This window comes from Dama dama, chromosome 31 (genome assembly GCF_033118175.1).
Source record: "Dama dama isolate Ldn47 chromosome 31, ASM3311817v1, whole genome shotgun sequence".
NCBI lineage: Eukaryota > Metazoa > Chordata > Mammalia > Artiodactyla > Cervidae > Dama > Dama dama.
Window position 1 is genome coordinate 54,340,332 of NC_083711.1, and position 25,034 is coordinate 54,365,365.

At 39.1% G+C, this 25,034-nt stretch overlaps 1 long non-coding RNA gene across 1 annotated transcript; it reads right to left on the reverse strand.

Moving 5' to 3' along the window:
• Positions 1-426: 426 nt before the first annotated feature.
• On the reverse strand, positions 427-17,320 carry LOC133050199 (uncharacterized). Its single transcript, XR_009691549.1, has 3 exons — positions 17,238-17,320; positions 7,732-7,794; positions 427-814 (listed from the first exon to the last, which is right to left on the reverse strand). It is a non-coding gene; the product is annotated as an uncharacterized LOC133050199 (long non-coding RNA).
• Positions 17,321-25,034: the final 7,714 nt, after the last annotated feature.

Genomic DNA, 25,034 nt, shown 5'->3' on the forward strand with positions numbered 1-25,034 from the left:
CCCCATCTATTTGCCATGAAGTGATGGGACCAGATGCCATGGTCTTAGTTTTCTGAATATTGAGTTTTAAGCCAACTTTTTCACTCTCTTCTTTCACTTTCATCAAGAGGCTCTTTAGTTCTTCTTCACTTTCTGCCATAAGGGTGGTATCATCTACATATCTGAGGTTATTGATATTTTTCCTGGCAATCTTGATTCCAGCTTGTGCTTCCTCCAGCCCAGCGTTTCTCATGATGTACTCTGCATATAAATTAAATAAGCAGGGTGACAATATACAGCCTTGACATACTCCTTTCCTGATTTGGAACCCATCTGTTGTTCCATGTCCAGTTCTAACTGTCGCTTCCTGACCTGCATAGAGATTTCTCAGGAGGCAGGTCAGGTGGTCTGGTATTCCCATTTCTTGAATAATTTTCTAGTTTGTGGTGATCCACAGAGTCAGAGGCTTTGGCATAGTCAATAAAGCAGAAATAGACGTTTTTCTGGAACTCTTTTGCTTTTTTGATGATCCAACAGATGTTGGCAATTTGATCTCTGGTTTCTCTGCCTTTTCTAAATCCAGCCTGAACATCTGGAAGTTCACAGTTCACGTACTATTGAAGCCTGGCTTGGAGAATTTTGAGCATTACTTTACTAGTATGTAAGATGAGTGCAATTGTGTGGTAATTTGAGCATTCTTTGGCATTGCCTTTCTTCGGGATTGGAATGAAAACTGACCTTTGCCAATACTGTGGCCACTGCTCAGGCAGTTCTTTAAGGAGATAGATATATGTTATTCTTTCCTTCCTCCGGCTCCAATACAGTGGGCATAAATCTGGGGGGAAAAGTTAATGAATAAAGTATTATCTCCACCCGTATAGACCTCATAATTAGTTGTTTCAACAAACATAGAAACAAAGAAATATTGTACAATTAACTTGAGAATCTCATAAAAGGTATTGCTTATGTTCGGTCCTGAAGTGAGGGGGAAAAAGTGAGTGTTAGTCACTCAGTCCTGTTCTCTGTGACACTCGGTCATACTCTATGTGACTCCATGGACTGTAACCCGCCAGGCTCCTCTATGGAATTCCGCAGGCAAGAATATTGGAGTGGGTAGCCACTTCTTCCTTCAGGGGATCTTCCTGACCCAGGAATGGAACCTGGGTCTCTTGCATTGCAGGCAGACTCTTTACCATCTGAGCCACCAGGGAAGCCCTGAAGGACAGGTATGAATTCTTCCAAAGCAGACAAGGGAGACAGAGGAATCTAGAGGTTAAGATCTTATGTGAATATCATGAAGAAATTCTCAGCGTCATGGAAGTGCATGGTTGTTCCAAAAGAGTATTTAATGTGAATTGGGGTTGCCAGGGAAGGAACGGATGAGGAAGAAGCAGGGAAGAAGCTAGCAAGAAGAGCTCTACGGTAAAAGGCTAGCTTCACACTGGATATTGAATGGCCTTCCCTTTATGTTAAGAGAAAGAGTAGGAGATTTATTCCATAGGAAATAGGGAACCAGCAAGAGTTTGAATACAGGAGAGTATGATATAGTCAGATTTACGTTTTGATCTGTATCACGAATGGTAACATGGAAAATGCTGAGGGAGGTGCTGAGGTACAAAAGAGGTTTGGTAATGTGGACCACCAGAACCACATCCATACCAGGTACAGTTATCAAAACTGAAAGACAATAAAAATGACGAGGATTTGTGAGTCCCGAATATCAAAAATTATCTCCCTTATTTTTAAAGAGTGAAGTCACTCTTTGTGATCCTATGGAATGTAGCCCGCCAGGCTCCTCCATCCATGGGATTTTCCAGGCAAGAATACTGGAGTGGGTTGCCATTTCCTTCTCCAGGGGGTCCTCCCAACCCAGGGTTCGAACCTAGGTCTCCCTCATTGCAGGCAGACTCTTTACCATCTGAGCTACCAGGGAATCCCTATTTTTAAATAAGATATGCAAATGAATTGGTGGGTAATAACTGAAAGAGTAATACCTGGTACAAGAAATTCAGTAAAGGAGACAAATACTATTCCAAGCTTATAAGAGATCATATGCTTTACTAGACCATAAATCTTGCTAGACATTAGTAAACCATCAAAAAACAGTTTAGTGGTTGTCTACTCTGTAAAAACCTATGACTGATGTGCTACATAATATATACATACAAACATTTGCATATCTTCCCTACTGGCTTAGAAAGTAAAGAATTCACCTGCAATGCAGGAGACTCAGGTTCGATCCCTGGATTGGGAAGATCCCCTGGAGAAGAGAATGGCTACCCACTCCAGTATTCTTGCCTGGAGAATTCCATGTACAAAGGAGACTGGCAGGCTATAGTCCATGGGGTCACAAAAGTAGGACCTGACTGAACACACACACACACACACGTACATACATAAATGGAGTGGGCCACATGAATACCCCCAAAACAGCTGAAACTGATAAATAAATAGAATTATTTGTTAGAGGTTCAATTCCATATTGACCCCATTTTAGATCTCTATTTGACCCTTTTTTGTTTTCCAATTGGGAGAAGGAAAATACAGTAAATGAGCCATAATTTTTGGCAATGCATATTTAAAATAAGGTCTGCCAAGTTCAAAACTGAAAATGCGGCAGCTGTTTGTACAAAACATAGGCCAAGAAACTCCTACATGACTGACATGCTTTTGCTTCCAGCCACGCAGTCTCTGACTGGGCATTCATTTCAGCAACTGTTGACCAAACCTTGAGAAGACAGTTTTTCTCACTATAGAGGAAAAGAACCCTAAAAGAGAAGGATTAAGAGTTGATACACAATAATGGAAGTACTTCTAAGGAGGAAATCTGTATATTCAATCAGGAGGAAATCTTCATGGATATGGAGAAACAACCGTTCTCACAGTGTGGGTAGATTAGCTATATAGTACCGCGAATATTTCGAGAAGTGCCTTACTTTGTTTGCACAAGAGAGCTCCCAAGGCCAATTCATGATGCCTGAGACTAACAGACACTGCTCCTTAAAATGCATGGAATGTGCCTTCCTGAGGCTGGCCGCGCCCAAGTCTCTGTGACGGCAGTAGTGGACTGGGCAGCAGCGAGCACTGAGAACGTGTCCAAGGCAGCACCATCCTGCACACCAGCCTGCAGCTGTGATGGGACCAGGGCCAAGGGCGTTTGTGGAAGCCGTCCGACGGGGACAATAGCTATTGCCTGGCAAGAGGGCAGCCAGCAGATGGAGAAACAATGCCTAGGGCTCAAAATGTAAAGAAATCCCACAGTGACAGCTGCAGTTAACGGCACTGAAGACATAGCAACAATTCAGAGAGTGAAAGTTGGGGGGCGGGGGGCTGCGGCTAGGGGACAAGTAAATAACTCAGTTTCTCTGTTCAACTTCAAAACAGAAAGAGGCAAGTCCGACAGATGGACATAAAATCATCACACTTAGTACTGATAAATCTGACTGCACAATGTGGCTTAAGATCTGCAGTTAAATGATATTGCTTAGACTTCATCCTATATTAGACATTCGGAGAAGGCAATGGCACCCCACTCCAGTACTCTTTCCTGGAAAATCCCATGGACGGAGGAGCCTGGTTGGCTGCAGTCCATGGGGTCGCTAAGAGTCAGACACGACTAAGCAACTTCACTTTCACTTTTCACTTTCATGCATTGGAGAAGGAAATGGCAACCCACTCCGGTATTCTTGCCTGGAGAATCCCAGGGACGGGGGAGCCTGGTGGGCTGCCGTCTACGGGGTCGCACAGAGTTGGACACGACTGAAGTGACTTAGCAGCAGCAGCAGCATATTAGACATTGGCACAGCTGGACAACGGCAAGCAAGAGGCAGGCATGGTCGAGAAAATACCAGAATTTTATAACCTGTGGACAAACAGGCTCTCAAAGGTAAGGAGTCTGGCTGGACACACTAGGAATTAAATGTTCCTAACATAAAGTTATCTAGTCTTTCATCCACAGGTAGCAATGAACAGAAAAAAAGACAGAGGCTCTTCCCCTAAACCCACAGTGACTTTTCCTCTAGAACAGTGAAGTTTTAATTTTCTATCCTTTGTGGAAATATGAGGGGGAAATATTATTGTTAACTATAATAATAATGGCAAGTATTATTTTATTACACATTTGTTGTCTACCAGCATGATGCTTTGTGTATTATGTGATTAAACCGTCATTACAACCTTATGGAGCAGGAAATGGCAACCCACTCCAGCATTCTTGCCTGGGAAATTCCAGGGACAGAGGAGCCTGGAGAGCTACAGTCCATGGGGTTGAAAAGATTCGGACACACACGATTGTGCACTGGCATGCACACATTCTATCTTATAGATAGGTGTTGTTTTTAAACCTCACTTTCACAGAGAAGTACACAGAATCTTAGGATTGGTTTCCTGTCCAGTGTTACGTAGTTATGAGGAGCCAAAGTCTGGAGTTTGTGCTTCAACCTCTAATGCCTTCTGCCTCCTGCAGGTGAGGGCTGTGCGCGCCTCTGAACTCCAAGGAGAAAAGAGAAATTAAAGAAACTGGTAAGGAAGTGAGCTCAAGTCTCATGTATTATCAGAGGGGCAGGGGAACTAACAAAATCTCTTGGCTTGGTTGTAATCTCCATCCTCCACCCAGATAGTTAGTTCCACTGTTTCACTGTTAGAGAAACTCTTTTATATAAGCATCTTCTTCTTTTCCCCACATGTTATTGAGGCATAATTAATCTACAAAAAACTGCATATATTTAATGTATATGATTTGATGAGTTTGAACATAGGCAAACACTTGTGACACCATCACAATAAAGGTAATAACCATAGCCATCACCTCCAAAAGTTTTTTGTCCTTCTGCTTTTTTGTTTTGTATGTATGTGTGTATGTAGGTATGTATGTTTTGTTTTGTATGTATGTGTGCTTTGTAAGAACATTTAATATGAGATTTACCCTGTTAAAACATTTTTTTTCTGTTAAAACACTTTAAGTGTGCTTAATACATTTTCTTTACCCATTTGGGCATTTATGTTGCTTCCATGTCTTGGCTATTGTGAATAATGCTGCAATGAACATGGCAGTGTAAAAATATCACTTCCAGATTCCAATTTCCATGATTTTGGCTATACATACAGAAGAAGGATTGCTGGATCATATAGTAGGCTACTTGTGATTTTTTTGAGAACCCTCTATACTATTTTGCATAGTGGCTGCCTCATTTTATATTCCCATTAGTAGTGCACAAAGGTTCTAATTTCTCAACAACCTCACCAACACATATTATCTTTTTTGTTATTGTTGTAATAGCCGTTCTAGCAGGTGTGAGGTGATAGCTCATTATGTTGATAAACTCTTCAATGCAAAAATATAGATGTATTTCTCACAGAAGTCAAGGATTATTTAATCATATCATATGTATGGAACACATGCTGCGTGTTCAGTTATGTCTGATTCTTTGTGACCCCATGGATTGTAGCCCACAATGGCTCCATATTACAAACACAGGTAAAGAAAAAACTTCATAAATATTAATTTTGGTTGTGGCTTCACTTGTGGCTCAACTGGCAAAGAATCTGCCTGCAATGCGGGAGACCTGGGTTCAATCCCTGGGTTGGGAAGATCCCCTGGAGAAAGGAAAGGCTATCCACTACAGTATTCTGTCCTGGAGAATTCTATGGACTACAGTCCTTGGGATTGCAAAGAGTCAGACACGACTGAGCAACTTTCACTTTTCACTTTCAGCATCACCATCCTTTTAGCTATATTTATAGCTTCTAAATATTGTTGGTGAGAGACATAGCAGTCTATTTACAAAAGCAAATTCTTTTATAAGTATAGAGCAGCATCATGCCAAATGGAAATACCCATGGTCCAAGATACTTAAACGGCCATCAACCTATAAAAAAACAAACCAAAATAGATTATTTTGCATTAAAACTGTCACAATCCTTAACATTTGGTGGTAATAAGAGTAAAAATCAGAAAAAAAACTACCTTTTTCCTGTGTGTTTTGAATAGTTAAGTCAGAAATAGAAAATACTGGGATATTTTCATGTCTCTGTAAATTTGTTCTCATATTTAATGGCCTTCATATGATTTTCAAAACTCTTGTTTCAAAATCTGAGCCACATAATAGTCTACTAAATAAACACTTAAGGAGACATTTAGAGCACTATTTGTTTCTTATTTTGGCAGATTAGGAAAATACAATATAAAAATAGCATCTCAAGAACAGATTAAATTTTTACAAAAGTGCCAGTTACTCACCACTGGTCTCTGATTTCCCCAGCTGTCATCCCTGCTAACCCTGTTCTACCCTTTCTGCTGCTTGAACCGCTCTCCAGATATGCATGGTCTCACCTGACCAGATTTCTTCTATCACAAAGAGAAATTATCTATTTCATAAACTGATATCTTTCCCTACATAAAGTATTTTTAAAGATGAGTCTACAGCATGAGTGCAAAACTAAAACAAGGCAGTGGTTTACTAGATGAAGAACTCCAAGCACAAATGGAGGAAAATTTTGCTGGTTTTCTTAAAGTTATACCATATAGATGACACCCTATTGCCACCCTTCCCCCCAACTCAAACCTGATTCCAAGAATATTAGTTGTGAAAAAAGGATTTAAAGTGTGTAGGTTCATGAATAAACAGAATAATTGAGTCAAGGGACTCCAGGAAGGCCTCCTCTTTCCTTAAGTGGCTTCCGTACATAGTTGATTGCTAGTCAAAATTCCAAAATTAGTTTCATTTTGTTGTATTTTTTAAATGTGCATACTCCTAAGAGAGATAAAATTTTAAGTTTAATAAAACATCCAACCAACATTTTCTAAAATACTTCTCTGTGTCTGACCATGTGTTAGGTGTTACGGATATGAAGATATTTATGAAAGGAGCTCAGTATAGGAGCCTAGACCATGTAAGCAATCAACTAAAAGACAGTGTAATAAAGGGTGTAACAGAAGAACGTATTCAGAGCTATGGGAGCATGAAAATGAGAATGTTTGAGTCACTGTGTAAAATTCTCAGAAGACCTCTTATAAAAGGTGACTTTTTAAATGGATCCAAAATGAGTACAATTTTGATCAGAGGAAACAGACAGCAAGCATGAAGCTGCCGAGAGTTGAAAGGATGCAAGTAGGAGAAGAAACAGAATGCATGCACAAAATAATCTCTATTCACACCTTCTTTTAGGGCATAGAGAAGGAAGTAACTACTTCTAAACTCACAGAATATGTATGCACCTTGCCTGAATTAGTGCAGTCGTGTCCGACTCTTTGTGACCCATGGACTATACAGTCCATGGAGTTCTCCAGGCCAGAATACTGGAGTGGGTAGCCTTTCCCTTCTCCAGGGATCTTCCCAACCCAGGCAGTGAACTAGGGTCTCCCAACCCAGGTCTCCCGCATTGCAGGCAGATTCTTTACCAGCTGAGCCACAAGGGAAGCCCAAGAATACTGGAGTGGGTAGCCTATCCCTTCTCCAGCGGTTCTTCCCAACCCAGGAATCGAACTGGGGTCTCCTGCATTGCAGGTAGATTCTTTACCAACCAAGCTATCAGGGAAGCTCCGCTAAAGATATATCTGTGCATTAATAAATTTATATGCTAAAATATGAGCTGTTTTTACTGAGAAAATATATACTAATAGAGATATAGGTAGAAGGAAAAATTGCTAGGTATGTCAGTAGACATCAGCTAGAAAATTTTTAATTATAATTTTATTATTTTTCACCTTAATGAGTCCAGCTGTCTACCTATTTAATATTATTGAATGCTTACCAGCTGCCATGTCCTCGTCAAGGCACTGGGGATTCACTGAAGAATTTCACAGAGCTTATAATCCTAAAGAGGATGGAAAATAAACAAGAAACTAATATGTAATAGAATTCAAAGTATGACAAAATTGAAGAAGTCTTACAAGCAGCTCACGCAGAATTACTTGCAGAAACTAACAGTCTTCTAGGGAAAAGTAGAAGACCCAAATAATAAAAATAAATAAATAAATAAAAAAGCTTTTGATTTAAGGCATTAAAAGCTTGAGGAGCCAAAATCACAGAGACACTGGAACCACAGAGAGGTGAGCAGATACCCTGTTGGTCATTTCTTCTCTCAGGCAATTCTTGGAGTGAGACTAAATGCCAAGAATTAAGTCAGGGGACTACACATCCATTTGTGTGTGCAGGTGTCACCTGGCCCTCTTTGAGTCCACCTCTGAGTGACAGGGTCCGGAGAATTAAATCTACAAAACTGTGCTATGATACCGTGCTCATTGCTATTATTAAAAGAATCTGTCCTTTGACTCTGATCCAGAAGTTTCATGACTTCTGTTAAGAGGCAGAGAAGTCAACAGAGCTTTGAAAAATCTCATGGGATAAAAGACACCAAAAACTTATGGCTGCCCATGTATCTAGGAGTTAAGGATCCCAGATCCTGGAGAGAAAGGAGATCCAGAAAATTGAGCCACATGCTGCGGGTTTCACTTTGATATACTTGATGAAGCAACATGAAGCAAGAAATGAAGCTAGATACAAAACAGCTGAAATGCAGAATTTATTTTTCTGTAATCTTCCACTGCTAAAGAGACAGAAATTGTTGTCAAAACCATCCAAAAAACAAGAGACCTAGAAAATTCCCAGGCTCTCATTGGAACTTCTGGAGAGCTACATATAAGATAAAGAGAGAGCGAGAGTCCACAGAATTTCAACCATTCCTAAGTATTCTCAGTCCTTTTAGGAGACAATTCTTCATGATTTTCTTGTATTCATTCATATCTGCTAAGTAGAGGAATCCACTGTCTGTTTCATACTATCTTTCAAGAACATTTTTATAATGAACAACCATGGAGGAAAGAGACAGTGTCTGTCTCTGGAGCAAAGGGCAGGCTGTTTAAAAGATGTAGATGTATTCTATACATAGACATGAATCTACAGAGATCTATAGACCTATTCAAATTATTTATTTTTCTTGAGTGATAATTGGAAATTTTTATTATTCAAGAAATTTGTCCATTTTATATAAGTTGTTGAACTCATGTGGAATGAATTATTTAAGTATCTGCTGCTTATTCTTTTAATGTATAGAAGGTCTGTGGTGATGTACCATGTGCCCCTTTTCATTCCAATATTTACAGTTACTTTTACTTTGTTAACCTGACTAAAGGTTCATCAATTCCTTTGGCATTTTTAAGAAACTGACTTTTCGCTTACAGTGATTTTTCTCTCATACATTTCTGTTTTTAATTTTATTCCTTCTTGCTGTTATTATTTCCTCCTTGATATTTGCTTTGAGTTTAATTTCCTCCTTTATTTCTAGTCTCTTAAAGTGGAATCTTAAGTTATTGATTTTAAATTTTGCTTTTCAAATGAAAAGCATTAAAAGTTATAAATTTAACTATAAACTGTTTTTTAGCTACATCCCACAAATTTTGACATGTTGAGCTTTATTTTCACTTGATTCAAAATATGTTTGAATTTCCCTTGTGACATTCTCTTTGAATCATGGGCTACTTAGAAGTGTTTATTTTCAAATATTTGGAAATCTTTAAGATATCTTTCTGTCAATGGTTTCTAGTTTAAATCCATTTGAATTGAAAGCATACCTTAAATGATTTTGATTCTTTATTTATTTATTTATTGGTCTATTGAATAATATCTATCTTGGTGAAAGTCCTATATGCTCTTGAGAAAAATGTGTATTATACTACTGTGATTTGAAGTGTTTTGTGTGTATCTAACAGATTCATTAAATAAATAATGTTAAAAATCTGTTTCTTTACCAACTTTATATTTCTTTACCAACTTTATACCAACTTTATCTAAAGAAACAATCTATTTCTTTACCAAGTCTCTAACTCTGCTTGTGGGTTTATTTTCCTTAGCAGCTCTATCAGCTTTATTCCATACACTTTAAACTCTAATGTTGATGCATACATATTTAAGATTACAATCCTTTATTGAATTATCCTCGCTATGCTGGGAAAGACTGAAGGCAAAAGGAGAAGAGGGCAGTAGAGGATGAGATGGTTAGACGGCATCACTGACTCAACGGACACGAATTTGAGCAAAGTCTGGGAGATAGCGAAGGACAGGGAAGCCAGGCACACTTCAGTCCATGGGGTCACAAAGAGTGGGACAGGACTTATTGACTGAACAACAACAAATGAATACTCTTCCCAATAATATTCCCTAATCTGAAGTCTACTTTGTCTGATATTAATATAGACACTCTGGCTTTCTTTTGGCTAGGGGTTTTACATTATATTATTTTCATATTTTCATATCCCTTGGTCACGAAGATCCTCTGGAGAAGGAAATGGCAACCCACTCCAGTATTCTTGCCTGGAGAGTTCCATGGACAGAGAAGGCTGGTGCGCTATAATCCATGGGGTCACAAAGAGTCAGACATGACTGAGTGACTAATACACACACATTTTCATATTTTTACTTTAATCTATTTCATTATATTTAAACTAAATCTTATCAGGATATAATTGGGTATTACTTTTATCCAATCTGAAAATTTCTCTAATTTTTATTTGATATGTTTTCACAGCTGAAATTTAATGTAATTATTTAAATGATTTGTTTTAAACCTACTAACTTATCTTCAATTTGGTGTTGTTATTTTGAAGTTTTACACATACCAATGACTGCCCTAGAGACTACAATGAAGTGAAGTGAAGCGGCTCAGTCATGTCCAACTCTTTGCGACCCCGTGGACGATAGCCTACCAGGCTTCTCCATCCATGGGATTCTCCAGGCAAGAATACTGGAGTGGGTTACCATTTCCTTCTCCAGGGGATCTTCCTGACCCAGGGATCGAACCTGGGTCTCCAGCATTGGAGGCAGACGCTTTAACCCATATCCACATTTAATTAATTATTCACAATAAGGAACTTATAACAACAGAACTTTAGCTCCTTTCCTGTCTTTGGTGCTATAGTTGTCACACAGTTTACTTTATACATACCATAATATGCAATACTTTGATACAATGCTTGCCTTTCATAGTTATTCTTTACAGAAACTCACAATAAGAAAAATAAACTTTATATTTCTCTTCATGAATGCCATTTCCAGCACTCTTCTTTGTGTAGATCACAGTTAATGCTATTTTATTGTTAAGATATCTTAGTATCTTAGTCCTTATTTTTGAAGAATCTCCTTTAAGGAACAAATAATGGGACTGTTGGTAAGAAATTCTCTCAGTTCTTGCTTTTCTTGCAAGAGTCTTTCTTTCTCCTTCAATTCTATAAAATATTTTCTTTGAGTATGAAATCTGGGCTGACATTTTTTTTTTTCTATTTGTCTTCAGGTTGTCGTAGTTTGAAAAAGTTATGTTTTTTGCTGTGTTTGGAAGTATTTATGGTTTAGCATTCTCTGAGTTTCATAAATCTGTATATTTTATAATTGACTGACTCAGAAAAATTCTTCATCATTATCTATTTAAAAATTCCCTCTGCTGTCTCCCTTCTCTTTCTACAATTCCAATTGCATTTATTTTATACCATTTACTATTGTACCTTAGGTCTTAGGAGAATTACGCTTTTTTTGTTTGCTTGCTTCATGCTCGTCAGTTTGGAAAATTTCCCTTAACCTATCTCCAAATTTACTGGTTTTGTTGCTGCTTTGTTTTGTTTTTTACTGTATTGACTGTACCGATGAATTCATCAAAGGCATTCCTTCCCTTCTATAATCATGCCTTTAACTTATTTCATTTCTATTTGGTTATCATAGTTTTCATCTCTCATCTGAAATTTCATATCTATTCACGCATATTGTCCACTTTATCCTCCAAAATCTTAGTCACATTATTCAGAGTAATTTTAAATCCAAAAAATGAGTCATCTGACCTGGTTATGTTGATTGTGTTGTCTCTTGATAGCATATAGTTGGCTTTTTCCGCCTTGCTTCTTTGTTTACCCTGCATTTTAGCTGAAGGTTGAATATCTCACGTAGAAGAGATGACTGTACACAGTGTTTATACCTGGAACCATGTGTGTCTTTTCTCTTCAGATTACAAGACTCTGCATCAGGTTAGTCAGGAATTGAGCTGAGTCTATTTGTTATTATTTTGGTTTCTATGGTTGCCATCAGGGTACCACAAGCTTCAGATTTTCTGGTTTTAACTTGTATAATACTTAGAATGAGGAAGCCTTTTTCAGTTTTTTCTCAAGATCTACTCACCTCTCAATTTTAGATTTTTCCTTTATGCCTGGAAATGATCTCTCTTTTCACGTTACCCTTCTGCTGGTATACTGTTAAAGAAGGATGGACAAAGGGGAACAGGGAGTCATTCTCTACTCTGATTTAACTTCATTCTGAGGAAGGCACTGTGATTCCTTAATGATTGGATCTTTTCTGTAGTCATATCCCTTCCCCAAATGTACAGCTCTAACTGGTCTAGACTCAGGGTGTTTTCCTGTTTCTCCCCCACTGGCAGAGGTTATTTCATTCTTTCCTTCACCTAACTGCAATGAATACTCACTTCTGGCTGGAAGGTGACAGTGTCTGTGCCCTTCCCATAGCAACTTACCCTTTTACCCCATAGAGAAGACGAGTGAGAAGATTCTAGGTGAGGCTTTCCATCTTTTCCACAAGAGCAGCTGTTCTCCTCCCCTATACTTTCACCAACACAGAGGCCTTCCCAGGTCTTCCACCCAGCCCTTGGCCTCTCTTATAAGGGCATGGTGAGGTCTATGAAGAAGATGATGCACATATGTGCAATTTCTCCTTGCAGCTACAACTCCCAGGTATTCAATAAACTCATGCTAGTCCAAAGTCAGTTTTAAGCAATTTGTCAGAAATTTTATTTGAATTCTCATGAATAGTTTGTATGGAGTTCAACATTTACCCTAGGGGGTAAAAATTGCTCATATTTTGTTTCTCCTTCCAGGAAAATAGCTTTCTTCAGATTTTGGATAGTTGATTACTCTACAACCTCAGCTCTCTGATAAATTCAAGGACAAGTGTGCAAAGATAATCTCTTTTTTTATTTTAAGGGTAGGAGTGATGAAGTTTCCATCTTTCTACTCTTAAGCAAAAGCCGGATGATCACTTCTTCTCTTTTTTTAACCACTAAAATACACAGTTCCTTGGTATATTGAAGAAATATACTAATTCCTGACACTTTTTATGGCATTAGCTTTACCATAAGAATTAGTCTAATAATGACAAAATTATTTGTGGGAAATAACCTAACACTTATTGAAATGTTGTGCCCATACCTGTGGATTTACTCTATCAAAATACTTCAGTCTGCTGGTATGTGTGGCTTCTATTACGGACATATATAAACAGATGGCGCAGAAGTGTCAGTTCTCACATCATAAACTCATGGAGTGACAGACAAGCTAATGAAACACATGTCTTTTTTCCCTGATATTAATTGTATCACCATCTGATAAAAGATTTTAAAATTAAGCTTTATAAGATTCTATTTGCCATGGAAAATTATTTATCTGGAAAAAAGTTGTCTTTCAATGAATTTCATCAATTTTAACTATAAGTAAAAATAAATAAATAAATAAACTAGCAAGTACTCTTAAGTTAATACCAGTTTTTGTCCTAAATAGTAAGTAAGTGACTCATTCAGTTGTATTTCATATTTGGTCTAAATAGTAGCTAGTGAGATTTACCCTATAAATATTAGGTGCATTTAGTTGGAATAAATTGGCTTAGAAAAATTTTTTCTTGAAAATCTTGGAAAATAGAGGGTTTGAGGGGAAATTTGATAAGCCCAGGTCAATTTCCTACCAGATAAAAAGGCATGTTTATAATTAATATGATGGTGATAAAAAGGCTTTTAATTAGATTTCCAACACAAAATGGGAAAAGATAGGTTCAGGGTTTGAAACACAGACGAGTTCAGCCATCTGCTGCCAACTAGCTCTTGCCAACATCTGATTTGCAAGTTAAATTATGCCAGCTGATGACATGTGACATTTCTCCCTTCTTTAAATAACTTACTCAAAATGAGTTTGCTGCTCTGCTACTTGGCTAAACACCAAATGCTCTCAAATGCTGAGGTTGGACTTTCAGAAGTCATAGCAGATGCCAAAATTTCCTCAGTAAACAAATCTAAATAAAGAAATTTTACTAATCTCATGAGTTGCTCGCATATGTATTATTGTTCTATGACGTGATTTTGAGTTAGATTTGACCTCTGTGATAGTCACATATGGAATTTACAAAATTAAAATTTTCTTCACAGTTTTAGGGTAATGAGGCAAAGGAATCAAGAGTCACTTTTCAAGGTTTTGTTCCATATCTGAGCCAAATGGGAAGATGGCTTAAAGAAGTCAAAAACCTATTTGAATTGACTGCTTCATCTCCAGCACGATGAGTTTATCACCCAATAAGAGCTGAGTCTTAACTTACACTGCAGAAGCCCTCTAAAATTTAAACCATAAAAATACAGCCAAACAATATATTCTTATTCTCTGTGGCCTAAAGTTGAAAAATTCTGTTTCTCTCAAGGTTTTAGGTTTATTAATAGCTATAGTTTGTCCTTCAGAATTATTGATTCAATCTGCCTTGAATTAAGGCCACAAATTTTTCCAAACTTTTCAATTACTTAGCCTCCACAGAAATCTCCATAGATAATTTTAGCATGACTTAGCTAAACCGACCTATGTATGCCAATAACTATAATGGAACTTGTGTATGTGTGTGTGTATTTGAGGAGACATTGGTTTATATATCATAAAAATAAAACCATGGATATAAATTGGTTTTGTGGTAAAGAAGGAGAACATTTATTTCCTGAAGGAAAGCCCAAACCACTGACATATAAGTTCTTGACAGAGAAGATGTGAGTATCCTAGGCCAGCCTAATACAAGTTTCTCTACCTGTGATCCACGTGTTCACCTGTAGGCAAAGACTTGACGCGATTACATCGCAAATGATTGAGCCTATTGATTACAGCTTCTGTCCCAGTCGCTTGTACCCACTATGGCAGTGATGGTTTAGTTGCTAAGTCGTGTCCGACTCTTGTGACCCCATGTACTGGAGCCTGACAGGCTCCTCTGTCAATGGGATTTTCCAGGCAAGAATACTGGAGTGTGTTGCCATTTCCTTCCCCAGGGGAGCTTCCTGACCTGGGTAATGACCCCAGATCTCCTGCACTGCAGGCAGATTCTTAAAGTGAAAGTCACTCAGTTGTGTCTGACTGCTTACAACCCCATGGACTATACAGTCTAGGGAATTCTATAGGCCAGAATACTGGAGTGGGTAGCCTTTCCATTCTCGAACCCAGGTTTCCCCTTATTGCAGGTGGATTCTTTACCAGCTGAGCCACCAGGGAAGCCCAAGAAAACTGGAATGGGTAGCCTACCCCTTCTCCAGCAGATCTTCTGGACCCAGGAATCGAACCAGGGTCTCCTGCATTGCAGGTGGATTCTTTACCAACTGAGCTATCAGGGAAGCCCTATACATCCATAAGTTTTCAATCATGACTAACTTATAGCTACCAATGGCAAACTTTCTTCAGAAAAGACTTGGTCTCCTGACATGTTTGCAACATATTTTTCATATTCTCACTGTAGGTTACATCATTACAAAATCAAATTTCAACACCTTTCTCTCATTCTATTCATCTGAGATAAAGCAAAGGCTTCATAGCTTCCCTAAAACAAGGCAACATATCTTAAAAATTTTGTCCCTGTTTGATCACCAGAGGATGTAAAAGCTATGTAATCAACAAATCAGAGGATGTCTCTCATGGTACAGTGGATGAGAATCAGCCTGCTAATTCAGGGAACATGGGTTTGGTTCCCTGTTTCAAAAGATTCTACATGCTGAGGAGCAGCTAAGCCTGTGCACCATCACCGCCCAGGCCGCACTCGAGAGCTTGTGAGCCGCAGTCCTCAGCGCAGCAACTGCTGAAGCCCGCAACCAGAGCCTGCGCTCCATGTTAAGAGACGCGTCCACAGTGTGACGCCTGCACCCCCCAACTAGAGAGCGGCCCCTGTGATCCCCAACTAGAGGAGGCCCACGCACAGCAACAGAGACCCAGGGCCACTAAAAATAAATAAATAAAAACAAAAATGCTTTAAAAAGAGAGAGAAAAAAAAAAAAAAAACACAAATCATTAACACTGTAGGTGAATGAACAGACATAAGCAAAATGCTAGTAGAACATGAACAGGTAATAGTCGGGTTTTCCTGGGAGGCCAAAGGTGGTGCATAGCAATTGAGATTTTAGAGGAAAAAAAAAAATGACTGGCAGGAACACTGACCAATCTGAACATAACTTGGTTTAGAGCATCTTGGTCCTGGAGACCCCAGCCTATGTAATCAACCCATTGATTGCTAAATTGTGGAAAGATGCAGACGCGGCCAAAGCAATAAGGGATAGGGAAAAACATGAGACAAGTTGCTATATAAATCTGATCCAAAATCATTTTATAATTTATAATTTAACAAATGATATGGCTATATGTTGTACAATGCTGAATGTCAGTCCTTATCTATAAATTTGCTTCCAACATTCTCAACAGCAGACTTTTCTAATAATTTGGGTTTCAGAAAATGAACCTTCACAGTTCTACAGGATATGCTAAATCCTGAACTCTAGCATCACTCTTCATGCCACCAGTATCAATAAAGCAGAGGAAAACTGTGTACTTACTCAAGGGCACATACACTGGTAATGCAGGTAAAATTTGAGCACCTAGTAGTTCTGAGTGCTTAGATATGAATACCTCAGCCTTACCAGTCCTTGGGCACAGCTATTATAACATTAATAGTAAAGCCTTATTTCCTGTATTTAACTTCCCCCTTTACTTGCGGGTATTCCAACCCCCTATTAGATCATCTTTAGTATTCTCAGAGTTCCAACAGTGTCTGTCAAAATGCCCATGACAGAGCCATGGAGCTCCAGCCCTGCTCTTCCTGTCCTTACTCTCCGACCTTCTTACTGTTCCCTGTACACAAGATTTCTTGAATGCGTCATGGATGCTGCTGCTGCTGTGTGGAAAACACTGCTTTTTAAATCCTATGGTTTCCACTTCTGCTTGACCAGGACTTGAAGGGCCAAATCCTCTCTGTGATTAAGAAGAAATGTCCCACCCTCTCACCCTGTGCAGCAGGCTGTCATCAGGGCTACAAGGTATCATTGCTTCTACCCTTCTCAAAACATCCGTCAACGTCTGCTTTAACCACTCATTGATAATTATTGCTCCCACACTCAAAGCAGTTCTCGAAGGCAATGAACTAAATGGCCCAAAAGAGGATGTGACTCAGTGTAGACCATCAGTGTCCAACCTTCCGCACTTCAGGACTTACCTCATCAAGGCCAGCTTGAGTCCTTTTCAGGGGTAGACAGGGCTGATGAAGGGACGGTTTTCTTTCTGTGAGATGGTATTATTTGAGGAAGAGCTAACTCTGCAGCTTCCAGGAGCCACTGACATCACATGGAGACAGTCTACAAAGCCAAGGAGAGACAACACAGCATGATTTAGAGTTGTGCCCTGTAACAGGGTAACCACCAGCCATGTGTGGCTTTTTATACTTGAATTCATTAAAACTAAGTCAAAACATTCATTTCCTCAGTTGCTATTAGCCACACTTCAGGTGGCTGAAGCATTCTTTAAATATCTGCATTCCATCCTTTAAATAATCTGCATCCTTAAATTCCATTTTAGTTTAAGCTAAACTAGTGAAAGCTTGTTTAAGTTATACTTCTGACCTTTGAAAAATTTATGAGCAGAAATTAACCCTCAGGCCTATTCCCCAGAGACAGTCAGGAACCATACAACAACCTTCTAACATTTTCCCAATTTCTTCCCATGACCTTTCCTGACAAGACTGAACCTCACCCTCTCCTTTGGAGAAAACACACACACGCCATTAAAAGATCTAAGGGCAGAGATTTGAAAGACAGTCTTTATTAACAAAAAGAAACAAAGCCAGGCATTAGAGTGATAAAAACAGATTTTATTCAGTAAATGCTGATAGATAGTAGGAGAAAGAGCTCTGTGACTGGGGGTTTTAAAGGCAAAAGGAGGGTGTAGAAAAGGGAAGTGGGCAGGAATTCAAAACTGCCAAACATGATTGGTGCAGCCAACTGACTCTGCTGCCTGGCAATTATTAAAGTTAGGATTCTATGCTTCCAAGTCTAGGAGACAGAGACCCTGGCCTTACTGTTTATTATATTTCAAAGGAATGGTTCTCAGGTCCTTGAGAAAGATACATCCAAGTTATAGGAGACATATCTATATTTAAAGGTTCAGAGAGAGGATTCACAATTGATAGTAAATGCTCTAAAAAGAGATTTGGTGTTGGCTAGAATAAACAGTTGGAGAAGGCAATGGCACCCCACTCCAGTTACTCTTGCCTAGAAAATCCCATGGATGGAGGAGCCTGGTGGGCTGCAGTCCATGGGGTCACTAAGAGTTGGACACGACTGAGCGACTTCACTTTCACTTTTCACTTTCACGCATTGGAGAAGGAAATGGCAACCCACTCCAGTGTTCTTGCCTGGAGAATCCCAGGGACGGGGGAGCCTGGTGGGCTGCGTCTATGGGGTCGCACAGAGTCGGACACGACTGACGCGATTTAGCAGCAGCAGCAGCAGAGCAAACAGTAAATTCTTCTAACATCCCTGAGTTTTTCCAAATGAGAACTCCAAAGAGGGCTGGTTGTCCCAGGGACACGAGGCCTTAGGCTTCTAGAAGCCGCGTTAAAGATTTGGTCAAGTCTCTGAGGGCAAGGGTTTAAATGGAGTGTTTGAGGGTTCCTTGTAGCTCTCATCACCTAGATTTTTCCAGAATGCATAGCCAAACATAAATTATGTAATTTAACCCACAAGACAATTCTCTGTCATATATCATTATCCCTATTTTACAGATGTGGGAATCAAAGTTCAGAGGAACTTAAATCACTTGTCCAGGTTACATACTAAAAAGGTGAAAAGCATATTGAAACCCAAATTTCTCTGACTAAAGATGGTTTTTTCCTCATATCACCCACAACTTTGTCTCCCTACTAATCTCCTAAGTTTTCATACATGTGTCAGTAACAGCTTTCACAGAAGTGCCCCTGCCTTTCAATGACAAAGACTATAAGGCGTGAATAGGGAAGAGAAAAACTCACAAAATGCCAGAACCTGGTGATCAATAGGCAGCAGGTATACAGACAGAAAGTGTGTGACTCACACCCATTGTATCTTGTCAAATGGTGTGTTCCCAAAGTTGCTGAAGGGGGGAATTTGATTATCTCTGCTTCCCCAGAAGACGGATACATTTGAATTCAGGCTGCTATTGTTCCAGACACAGGCTGACTCTTCCATAGGATTTTAATCAGCAGCAGCATTATGTAGCATATGGGAGCTATTTGGCTGAAAGGAGACCAACTGTCACTGGTACATCCTCCCAACATGAAAGGAAAATAATAATACGGAATAAAAAGACTTTCTTATCTGTGGAACAGATTCTCTCTAAAAAACTCTGCAGCTTACTGTACTACATCTTCACAACTCCCTAGTCAGTGAGTCGGAGAACTACTTGACTATAATTCTGGATGCTCACCGGCTGATTCCACCAACATGTTCATCTCTTTCATAACTCTTTCCCTATCTCCATCTATAAATCCTATCACCTCTTACTTTTAAATCCCTTCTGTTTTCTAATGATTAACCTTTACCCATTCTTCCTCATCTACATGATCCTGACCTTCATTCCTCTTTCTCACTACTAATTTCTTCCTTTACTACTTTTATCTTGTAAAAAAAGCCTAAATGGTAAATCAGGGTTCATATGTAATCAGGACTATAGCTCGATTATAATATCCTGTTATACTACAATGACAGTCAAATGTAGAGGTCACTTCAGTTATTCACTCTCTCAGTTACCAAAACTTTTATTGAATGTGTTTGTTTCAAGATTCAAAGGTAAGTAACACGTGATTGATCCTTTCCTCCATGCATGGAAGAGAAACATAAGCAGGCAATGACAACACGATGTGAAGCGTCATCATCTTAGTGAGCCCATTAATGTAGAGTAAAAGCAAACGAGGTTAGCAGTGTGGTCTCTGTGGTTGCTGGTCCCTAAAGCTTTCAAGTCCAGTTCCAGAGACAGGCTTAGAAACCAAACACCAGGTTTCTTTTTATCCTCTTCTCCCCTCTTTTGACCTTTCTGACATGCCTCAATCCCTACTCACCCAGAAAGGTTATAAAATATATTATCAGGGATTGTTACACATATCCGAGAATGGCATTGACCAAGGTCACCTGTTAATTCAGCATTTTATGTTAAATAACCTAGGAGTAAACAAACCTCTTGCATACATGTTTTCCTAGAGCAGAAAATGTGAAGAATGAACAACTGATGCTATTTGGAAGCAAAACAAGATTTTGAAATAAATTGTCAGGACCCTCTTGACATCCTGCATTTATCCAAAACGTGAATTCCGAAGTGGTGATCTAGTAAATGTCATTTTCTAGTCCTCAGATAAGAGAGAGATTTTGTCAGATGGCAGAGAGAAGGATGGCTGAAAGAGAAGTGGCCACAAATGACACGCTCCAGTGCTGGGCCACGTCACAAGACGGGATTTCCTTCTGTCTGCAGGCCTAGTCACCCCACAGAAACTCAACTTCTAGGAATGATGCGAGGCGCTTTCTTTACCAAGGTATTGTCATCAAAGTGCTCAAGCTATGAAAAGGACTGCCTGAAGTAATGGGTGCTTGCAAAATAAAGCTTACATTGATTTTGTACAACAGTGGGAATTCAGTAAAAGAATTTTCCTTTAGAAGCAATAAGGAAAAATAAACAAAAACTCTTCCGTTAGCATCAAACCCTAGGAACAATCAGGCGACAGAACAATTCTGGGTGTCTCAGATAAGACCTGAAAATGACTCTAATCACTTGGTATTCTAACAGGAGTGACAATGTTGTTGAGGTTCTATGCTGAGTGTAAAAATTTAGTAGAAAATGGGCTCAAGGTAAGACTACAATATAACCCATAAGCCTTTTAGAAGTATATTAAAGAAATAACCTTTTCTTTGCTTCCTCTTTGTACCTAGGACAAAATAGATGCAAGTACCCTATCAAGATGAATTATTTTTTGTCAAACAAAAAGACAATTACATTCAAAAACCATATGCAAGGAACTAATGAAAAAACTGCACAAAGCGTCCCAAATCCAAATAATAACCCCCCAGCAAATTAATTAATCTTGACTTGTACCAATAATACTGCTACTGCAAAACTGAAACACATTAGGATAGCTGGCCAACTGCTTCAACAAATACCTCCCCCACAAAACAATGGAATTCTCTTTCTTGCTTACAGGAGTGGGATTTAGGGACAAAGAGCTTTGCACCATGAAGTTACTGAAAGACCCTACTCTTTTTAATCTATCGATTCTTTCATTCTCTATCATTTCAAAGCTTTCCACTGTTTTCCTGACACTGTCAGGAGATGATGGAAGAGAGAAAGCATGAAGCCAGTGGTGTAGGAGGTCTTGTGGTCCAGGCATGGAGATGGGAACATCACCTCTGCCCACACTCTGCTAGCCAGAGCTCAGTATTTGAATTTAAGTTAGAAAGGCTGGTAAGTTTCACTTTGACAAATAAATAATGGGCATTGTCAGTTTTTAAGGGGAAAAAGTGACAAAGATGAGAGTAGAGAATTATACTGACCATACTAAATAGAAGAGCCAATAGAAATAATGAACTAAGACAGAGAAACCGATTAAGAAGCTATTGAAATACTGTGGGCAGGGAATGATGTAGTCGAGACCAAGACAGTAGAGAGAGAATGAAAAGAAATAATCAATATGAGGATATACTGACTGATTTGCTGAGTGGGCAGAAAAAAACAAGTGATGAGTCTTCGGGTTTATATGTTTATATAAGCATACATTTTTACATTAGGGTGGTCTTTTAGTTACCTTATGCATGCTATGTCGCATGTTCACTTTTTCCTACAGGAATTAGGAAAATAAAAATCTGATATGAAGAAATGTAAATCGAATACAGTGTCTGTAAGACGTCAGGAAAAGCTAACATGGGATCAAGGAAAACAAATGAAAGGAATGTTTGGGGATTCTGTATATTACACTGAGGGCTTTGAAGTCAATGTATGACAGCAAATTAAAGGTCAAAGGAGGAAAAATTACTTCAAAACTTACTTCAAAAAATTCAAAAACTTCAAAAATTACTATCAAAACATTTCTTCATATTTTTACATTGCTATTTGCCACAACTGTCAAACATTCAGTTGCAAATGAAATACTTGAATAAATAATTCAGGTTTTGGATGTGGCAACTGGCTTACATACTGCATTTTTTAAGATTCTGTAACGATGCTATTTTTAGTGCTTAGAAGAGGAACTCTGCACCTGGGGAGCTAACCAATTAATCTGACAAACGATCCAACAGAAATTAGCTTTAATCACATTGTTGGTATGTGTTATGGGATTTAAGTAATGCTCAATAAGTTTAACATACACAATGTAAGATCCATTACTTAGACAAAGAAGGGTGCCACTAACCCCTGGAAAAACAAATACCTACTTTTGAAAGGCTTCCTGTAGCCTTTCCGCAGTGTGTGAGATACGGACATAACACCTGGGCTGGACACACAGTGATCGCATTAGTGGTAACAAAAGCCAGAGTGAGGAACTGACTGTGACCCAGCATTTCAGTCTCCGCACACAGGGCAGTCCCTCTTCATGAATCATACTCAGACCCGATTACCAGATAATTCCAAGATCTCCCTGTAGTGGACCAGTCAAGGTAAAAAGAAAGAGACTTGCCTTGGGACCTTCCACACATTTAATTGTTTTTTTAATAGGAAGAAACAAGTCCACACGTAAACCTCAGTGCTTCAATGCAAAGTTTGTAGAGATATGTTCAAGCCTCTATGTTGTCTCTAGGCAACAGGAACATTTTTAATAAAATTTTCATTAATTTCTCAACAGTTATGTACTGATCTACATGTACAAGTACTCTATCAAGATGAATTCCTTTTGTCATACATATTCATAAAGTAGAACTTGAAATGTTTAAGCACACACATTTAATACACCCCCAATCACAGTAATAGGTTTGAAGAACAAAACGGAACAGAACAGACCCTAAACAAGAATATGTAATTTCTATCAAATAACATAGCATCCAATAGTATGTAAGCTACTGTGAACCAAGCACGCTGCACTTAATTTTTCCACATTCAAGTGAGGTTCTAACATTATTCTCAGTTGAGGAAACTGAGGCACAGCTGGGAAAGTAACTTACCAGAAGTGGAAGAGTGAATGTAGGGCTGGGCCGAAAGCAGGGTCTACCTCTTAACCACTGCACCTCTTAACCACTGGGTGAAACTCCAGTTTTACCCCTACTGGAGGTAAAACACGGAGTACTCACTATCAGAAGTGACGCAGGTGGTCTGTGGTGTGCGTGGCAGGGTGTGGCAGAAAGAAGAGTGCAAGAGATAAAGCAAGGTGATAAACAGAGAGCAGGCCATGAAGAAACTCGGGTTAAAAGAAATTATAAAACTATCATTATTGATTCCAATAAAATTGGTGAAAGTCATAAGATCTGGATTTGTGTGATATATGCAAAACAGTAAGAAATAAATGCGAAGAGCTGACTCATTTGAAAAGACCCTGATGCTGGGAAAGATTGAGGGCAGGAGAAGAAGGGGATGACAGATGATGAGATGGTTGGATGGCATCACCGACTCAATGGACAGGGGTTTGGGTAAACTCCGGGAGTGGGGATGGACAGGGAGGCCTGACATGCTGCGGTTCATGGGGTCGTGAAGAGTTGGACACAGCTAAGCAACTGAACTGAACTGAAGAAATAAATCAGAGTTGGAGCCTCAGCCAACTGGATCTATTTTCTGTCTTTTGAAAAATAAATACTGCTTGATGGCCCTCCTTTGACAGAGACTGGGAAATAAGAAAGTTCTGTTCAGCTGTAATTAACACTGGTCGTCCTTCATAAACTGCTGCTAAGGGGCCAAAGAATTCTATCTCAGAAGTTTCTGCCAAGTATTGTCTTTACATTACTAATTGCAATTTCCTCAGTAAAATTTTCTTTTACGTTCTCAAGATCTACTGGGTACAAACTGTTCTACATCAACACATGTTTCTATAAGACAAATTAGCTCCTAGTTTCTCTTGATAAACAAAAAGACATCTCATAACCCAACATACACAGTCAAAAAATTTTGGTACTATTGCTCATAGGGCTGTAATCAACTCATGTATATTACAACATTTAATGAAGTAACTGGTTTTTATTTAGGAGAACCAGACAACAGGTAATTGAGTGTTGTCATAAACAAACACTTGGCATGTCAAAAGTTATAAATGCACACATCCTTTTTATACCTTCTTAGAGTGGGTAGTTGCATAGCCAGCTTAATAGATAATGAAGTTAAAGATAATAAGTAGGTAGGTATCTCAATAGCCCCAGAGTACCCTAGTCTAGATTCTCCAGGAAACAGATCCTGATTCAGAGATGAGCGTGAAGAACAACTACCAAGGAGTGCTGTGAGAATCAAGACTTGGGGAAGCAGAGGGAGAGAGGCAGTACTGAGCAGGAGAAGTGCTGGGATGCAGGCGCACGGAGGGCTACAGCTGCTCACGCAGCTCAAGACTAGGACGGCCACTGAGAGACGCCCCGGATTGACACTCGTGTTTGATTAGTCACTGAATGTAAGCTGCCTCTGGAAGGTATGACCAAGGACAAGTCAGGCGCCTTTAGCTGAGGCACTTCTCCAAATGGGCTAAGTTTATATATATATATATACACATACACACACACACAAAATTTTAAAGGTTATTTTCCATTTATAGTTACTACAATACATTGGCTATATTCCCCATATTGTAGGGGCTTCCCTGGTGTCTCAGACAGTAAAGAATCTTCCTGCAATGCAGGAGATGGAGGTTCAAGCCCTGGGTTGGACAGATCCCCTGGAGAAGGGCATGGCAACCCACTCCAGTATTATTTTCCTGGAGAATTCCATGGACAGAGGAACCTGGAGGTAGCTACAGTCCATGGGGTCGCATTATCGGACATGATTGAGTGACTGATACACTCATGTTGCACAATATATCCTTGAGCCTAGTGAT